This window comes from Stigmatopora argus, chromosome 17, assembly GCF_051989625.1.
Source record: "Stigmatopora argus isolate UIUO_Sarg chromosome 17, RoL_Sarg_1.0, whole genome shotgun sequence".
Taxonomy (NCBI): Eukaryota; Metazoa; Chordata; class Actinopteri; order Syngnathiformes; family Syngnathidae; genus Stigmatopora; species Stigmatopora argus.
The window spans coordinates 8,555,495-8,561,617 of NC_135403.1; the positions used below are offsets into that span (position 1 = coordinate 8,555,495).

General features: G+C 36.1%; 2 long non-coding RNA genes across 5 annotated transcripts; one reads left to right on the forward strand and one right to left on the reverse strand.

Annotated features, from left to right (window-relative positions):
• Positions 1-1,419: 1,419 nt before the first annotated feature.
• On the forward strand, positions 1,420-3,071 carry LOC144092071 (uncharacterized). Its single transcript, XR_013305970.1, has 3 exons — positions 1,420-1,729; positions 1,809-1,955; positions 2,970-3,071. It is a non-coding gene; the product is annotated as an uncharacterized LOC144092071 (long non-coding RNA).
• Positions 3,072-3,118: 47 nt separating this feature from the next.
• LOC144091853 (uncharacterized) lies at positions 3,119-6,123 on the reverse strand. Of its 4 annotated transcripts, none has more exons than XR_013305896.1 (5): positions 5,827-6,123; positions 5,558-5,643; positions 3,552-3,667; positions 3,372-3,476; positions 3,119-3,308 (listed from the first exon to the last, which is right to left on the reverse strand). It is a non-coding gene; the product is annotated as an uncharacterized LOC144091853 (long non-coding RNA). The 4 variants fall into 4 exon arrangements; XR_013305895.1 differs by having other exon boundaries at positions 3,372-3,487; positions 5,827-6,122; XR_013305897.1 differs by lacking the exons at positions 3,119-3,308; positions 3,372-3,476; positions 3,552-3,667 and adding exons at positions 3,980-3,994; positions 4,059-4,175 and having other exon boundaries at positions 5,827-6,095.

Consider the following 6,123-nt stretch of genomic DNA (forward strand, 5'->3'; position numbering starts at 1 on the left):
CTTTCATTGCTTTCCCCCCCCGGTTGCACTGTTTCCAGATGTGTGTTTTCATATTGAATCATTTAACCCATCACATTTCAGCCATTATTTGTTGCCAGGATCAGAAATCTGCCTCAAGATCTTCACAATCAGTTCTGCAGTCTCTGCTGCATTAAACAAGCGTCGATGAGACTGTTGCTTTAACCAATCAGAATTGGTCATTGCTTTTCACCTATGATTGGCTTGTGGTAGAGTGGAGTAGCCAGAGTTTACGCCTATTGTAGACGCAGACGAGTTAATTAGGCGCATGCGCAGTAACCATCCCTTTTGGCAAACTTTTCACACGCTGACGTCGACGAGCACGCCAAGGTAAGGAATAGAGCAATTTACTGCCCTAAATACGTTTTTATCACGCTATCGGGAGATTTTTCAGCAATCAATTGAGCCCAAAACGCCAACAAATATCTTAGTTTAATGCCAGGTTTAGCACACCGTCGACAATTTAAATTTGCGCTTCTTTTCCTCACCGGCTGTGTGCCGTATGTTACTAGTTAACATTAGCGTTAGTGTCACGATTTGACTTTAAAAGTATGTTGTCCGTTTTCTCTCCGTTATTGAGTCGTGTGGCAAGACTTTACATTTAATCAAACAACGCCGAGTCATCAACCGACAGCTTGCTGGGTAAATGCTCACTCTAGAATGACAACCAAAGGCACGATATTGCTAAACACCCTTTGCCGATTTGTAATTGTTCTGTTTAAAATAAAATAAAAACACTTATTCAAAACTGTTAAGCCAAATTTCTCCTAGCTGTTAACGTCAGTCTGTATATTTAATCGCCATATGCAAAACTATTAAGCTAACTTTCGCCTAGCTCAATGGTGTCAAAGCGGCGGCCTGGGGGCCAAATCTGGCCCGCCGCGTCATTTTGTGCGGCCCGAGAAAGTAAATCATGAGTGCCGACTTTCTGTTAGGATCAAATTCAAATGAAGATTATACATGTATATTATATTTCCTCATTTTCCCCTTTTTAAATCAATAATTTTAATTTTTTAATCCAATTTTTTCCTTTTTGTGTTTTTTGTTCAAAAAGCATTTAGTAAAATCTAAAAATAAATATATTTTTAAAATTCTGTTTTCCACTCGTATTGAACATATCCCCAAAAATATTTTGTTTCCTTTTGAAATGAAAAACAAATGGGATATTTTCCCTCATGAAGAAAAAAAAAGCTCAAACAAACATTTTTTATATCTATAAAAACAGAATATTTAGGGATTTTGATAGTTTTTTTAATCCAATTTAAATAGAAAAAAATATCAAAATATTATTTCAGAAAATGGTCCGGCCCACGTGAAATCGAGTTGACGTTATTGCGACCCAACCTGAGTTTGACACCCTTGTCCTAGCTGTTAACGGCAGTCTTTATATTTAATCGCCTTGTCTGGAAAAGGAAAAATAGCACTTGGCACTCGCTAACTAATTTTCATTCTTTATCTTGATCGTTTATTAAATTTCTTGTAAGATTTCCCTATCCCGTAATTGTTTGGTAACCCCCAAATACCTTGGTTAAATCAAGTTTTCCCTGTTTAGCATCAAGATAAAATTACGCCAATCGGTTGAATCTCCAGGCTCTATATATGCTAACTTATGCTTTTTTTGTGTGCAAATTTTCCCTGTTTAGCACCAAGATGCAGCTCTTCTAGCATGCCTAGAGCACTATTGACATTATAGAAGAGGAGACTGGGCCAGGTGAAACTACAACCCCCCCCCAAAGTTGAATCTCCATTCTATATATTCTAACTTGTGCTATTTTTTTTGCATGCAACAGGCCTGAGAGATCTTCCTTGCAAGTTGCCCACTTGAATCATATGGTGTCTCTGTACTTCTGAAAATCCAAATTAAATAAAAGCCTAAATCATCATGGTGATGTTTCACTGGCCATTCATTTCCACAGCTTTTTGACTAAATCTTTAAGGTAAGAAGGATCTCAGTTAATGTTAGAGCAGGAATTCTAAGTATTTATTCCCTTGTTTTTCTCCAAATGTTTTCCCATTTTTTCTCTAAGTGTTTATTCCTCAATTTTATTTTCTAAGTGTTTTCCCGTTTTATTTAAGTGTATATACTCCCAGTTCTTTTTCTAAGTGTTTATTCCCCCAGCTTTTTTTTTCAAATTTTATTTTCCAAGTGTTTATTCCTCAATTCTATTTTCTAAGTGTTTTCCCTTTTTTTCTCCTAGTTTTATTTAAGTGTATATACTCCCAGTTCTTTTTCTAAGTGTTTATTCCCCCAGCTTTTTTTTCAAATTTTATTTTCCAAGTGTTTATTCCTCAATTCTATTTTCTAAGTGTTTTCCCATTTTTTTTCTCCTAGTTTTATTTAAGTGTTTATTCCCCCAGCTTTTTTTTTCAAATTTTATTTTCCAAGTGTTTATTCCTCAATTCTATTTTCTAAGTGTTTCCCTTTTTTTCTCCTAGTTTTATTTAAGTGTATATACTCCCAGTTCTTTTTCTAAGTGTTTATTCCCCCAGCTTTTTTTTCAAATTTTATTTTCCAAGTGTTTATTCCTCAATTCTATTTTCTAAGTGTTTTCCCATTTTTTTTCTCCTAGTTTTATTTAAGTGTATATACTCCCAGTTCTCTTTCTAAGTGTTTATTCCCCCAGCTTTTTTTAAATTTTATTACCATGTGTTTTTTCATGTATAGACCCCCAGCTTTTTTCCTAATTTTATTTTCCAAGTGTATATACCATGTGTTTTTTCTAAGTGTATAGAGCCCCAGCTTATTTTCCAAGTGTTTATTCCCCCAGCATTTTTTAAATTTTATTTTCTAAGTGTTTATTCCAAGCTTTTTTTTCCAATTTTATTTGCCAAGTGTTTATTCAGACTGATTTTTTTCTTGTAATTTTATTTTCTAAGTGTATTTTACAAACATTAATTGTAAGAGTAAAAAAAAATTGTTAACCTTTAACTAAAATTTCTTATGTCTACAGATGGACAAACCGGAGAAAAGACTGGCTGCACCAATCAACACTTCAATGTAATGCCAAAGTATGCTAAAGTTGAAATGTTTACCTGTAAATAAATTTTTTAACATGGATTGTTACTTGCATTTTTTGTTAGATAAAGACAAACACATGCATACATTTAAAAACTTTTATTTTGAAAGTTTAAGATAAATGCTGGCATAACAGCCATATACTTTGCAAGATCTTTTATTTTGAAAAACTCCACTGAGGTTCGCGCAGGCCATCCAGCATTTTGAAAAATCAGGGTTGCCTTCATCCATTTTCAAATGGACGAAGACACTCCCCTTGGCACCAGGTGAAATTCTGGAAGAATAAAAAAGGGGTCAATACACAAAGTTAAGTAAAAAACCATTCGCAAGGTCTTACCTTTTATTTTGAAAAACTTTGGAGATAGGTTCTCGCGTAACCACCAGCACCGAGAAATGGGGGGTGCCTCAGCCTATCTGTACATAGGCAGGAAACCTTGTCCCCCTTGTGGAATTCTGGAAAACAAAAAAAAGGGGTCAATACACAAAGTTAAGTAAAAAACCATTCGCAAGGTCTTACCTTTTATTTTGAAAAACTTTGGAGATAGGTTCTCGCGTAACCACCAGCACCGAGAAATGGGGGGTGCCTCAGCCTATCTGTACATAGGCAGGAAACCTTGTCCCCCTTGTGGAATTCTGGAAAACAAAAAAAAAGGGGTCAATACACAAAGTTAAGTAAAAAACCATTCGCAAGGTCTTACCTTTTATTTTGAAAAACTTTGGAGATAGGCTGATGAACCCCCTCATTTTTCGGTGCTGGGTGTTACACAAGAACCCATCTCCAAAGTTTTTCAAAATAAAAGGTAAGACCTTGCTAATGGTTTTTTACTTAACTTTGTGTATTGACCCCTTTTTTTGTTTTTCCAGAATTCCACAAGGGGGACAAGGTTTCCTGCCTATGTACAGATAGGCTGATGAACCTATCTGTACATAGGCAGGAAACCTTGTCCCCCTTGTGGAATTCTGGAAAACAAAAAAAAGGGGTCAATACACAAAGTTAAGCAAAAAACCATTCGCAAGGTCTTACCTTTTATTTTGAAAAACTTTGGAGATAGGCTGATGAACCCCCTCATTTTTCGGTGCTGGGTGTTACGTGAGAACCTATCTGTACATAGGCAGGAAACCTTGTCCCCCTTGTGGAACTCTGGAAAACAAAAGGGGTCAAAGCACAATAGATTAAGTTACATAAAAAAGAAATACAGACTAGGGCCTAATTTAACTAAAATACTACATTTAGCTTTTTTTCTATAAAACATCGAAAGGGTACACAAAATTAGACATACTCCTGATGGTCTGGTTTTCTTTTTGTCTGCTGCAGAGAGACAAAAAAAATGATCCGAGTCTTTAAAGGCCCCTATCAAGTCTATTTTTCACATTTTCCTCCACAAACAAATAATCAGGATCTTGATGTGGTGGGAAATATAGAAAACACACTGGACAGGGGCCCACAAGGTACAAATTACATGAAAATAAATCCTACTTCTACCTTGAGGTTTGTCTATTTCAAATCCAAGCATTCTTTAAAAAATAAATAGCCAAAAAGCTTCTGTTTTTCTCTTCTTATGCCAAGGAAAAAAATGTTTAAATGAGTCCAAAATAACACCTGCACTATTGTTGAATAAATGTCTCACTTAGGTTTTGTTAACTCAAAATGAAACGGTCCTGAGGTCTTTAAGAAAGTTAACAGGGTAAAAGTATATAATCCATTCGAGTACACAGTTCCACTACATGGCAGATTTTTTTGTAACAATTACCAATTGTCATACAGTTATCTGGGTATGATGACAATTAGGCTTTTGTCAAGTCAATGATGATGACAAAGCCTATGTTCAATTATTATTTGTAAGTTCAGAAAGATGTGAGATTCACAAGCAGAAGCTACTCCTACATGTGCCACTATAGTATTTTTTTAAATTAAATTCAATAGGGATGACCCTACTTTACAATTTATTTATCGCAGCCATGTCTGGTCTACATTAACTGTGATTACCAAGGGATTACTGTTTATTCCTTACACATCCACTAATGGCATTTGTGGGCGACTTATCCACAGGTTTTTGCTATTAAAAAAACACCAAACTAGTATGATGACAATTAGGCTTTTGTCAAGTCAATGATGAAACCTATGTTTGATTATTATTTGTAAGTTCAGAAAGATGTGAAACTCACAAGCAGAAGCTACTCCTACACTTGCCACGATAGTATTTTTTTAAAAAAATTAAATTCAATAGGGATGACCCTACTTTACAGATTATTTATCGCAGCTATGTCTGGTCTACATTAACCGCGATAATCGAGGGATTACTGTTTATTCCTTACACGTCCACTAATGGCATTTGTGTGGGTGACTTATCCACAGGTTTTTGCTATTAAAAAAAACACCAAGCTAGTTAGTGTGTTCATTCAAAAGTTGAATGTATCATGACGGAAAACGAACCAATTGCGCAAAGCCTTGAATACTGAACGCTGACGTTTAAATATTACACGGATAGAGAAAATCGAAACTAGTATTTAAAAATGACTCACTTTGTTATGGCGTCGACAAGATGCCCCTTTCTGGTCGTTTTGGCCACATTCTTGATGTTTCCCAGCAGTCTGTGCTCGTTGAGGGACTGAAACACACAATGGAATGATTTATTTTTAAACAAAGAGCGATCGGTAACGCAAAGTAGCCAATTTGTTTGCAAACATTTTGCTGTCTGCACACACATGGAGCTACATCACGTCAACGAATCATGCTCTTATCACTCTTAAGACGAGAACTGAGGCTTCGAAATCCCCAGATGACAACGTACCGAATGTGCTGCATCGTCCTGTGAGAAGTTTGTCAGGCTTTCTTCGGCAAATCGTCACTTTTGAGCTGCTCTGCAGGTGTGCACGCCCGTGTTGCCTCCTGGCTCATCAGCCATTTTGGGGTTTGACGTCGGCAATTTGAACTGTGCCCTCGGCCACGCCCATTGAAAATAGACACACACAAAATATAAATTGTTTTCATAATAACGTGCGTTAGTCAGTGTGTGTGTGGGAAGGGGGCCTGTAAATGCTTTTTGGTTGGACTTTAATACTTAAAAAAATATATTGTTTTCATTATA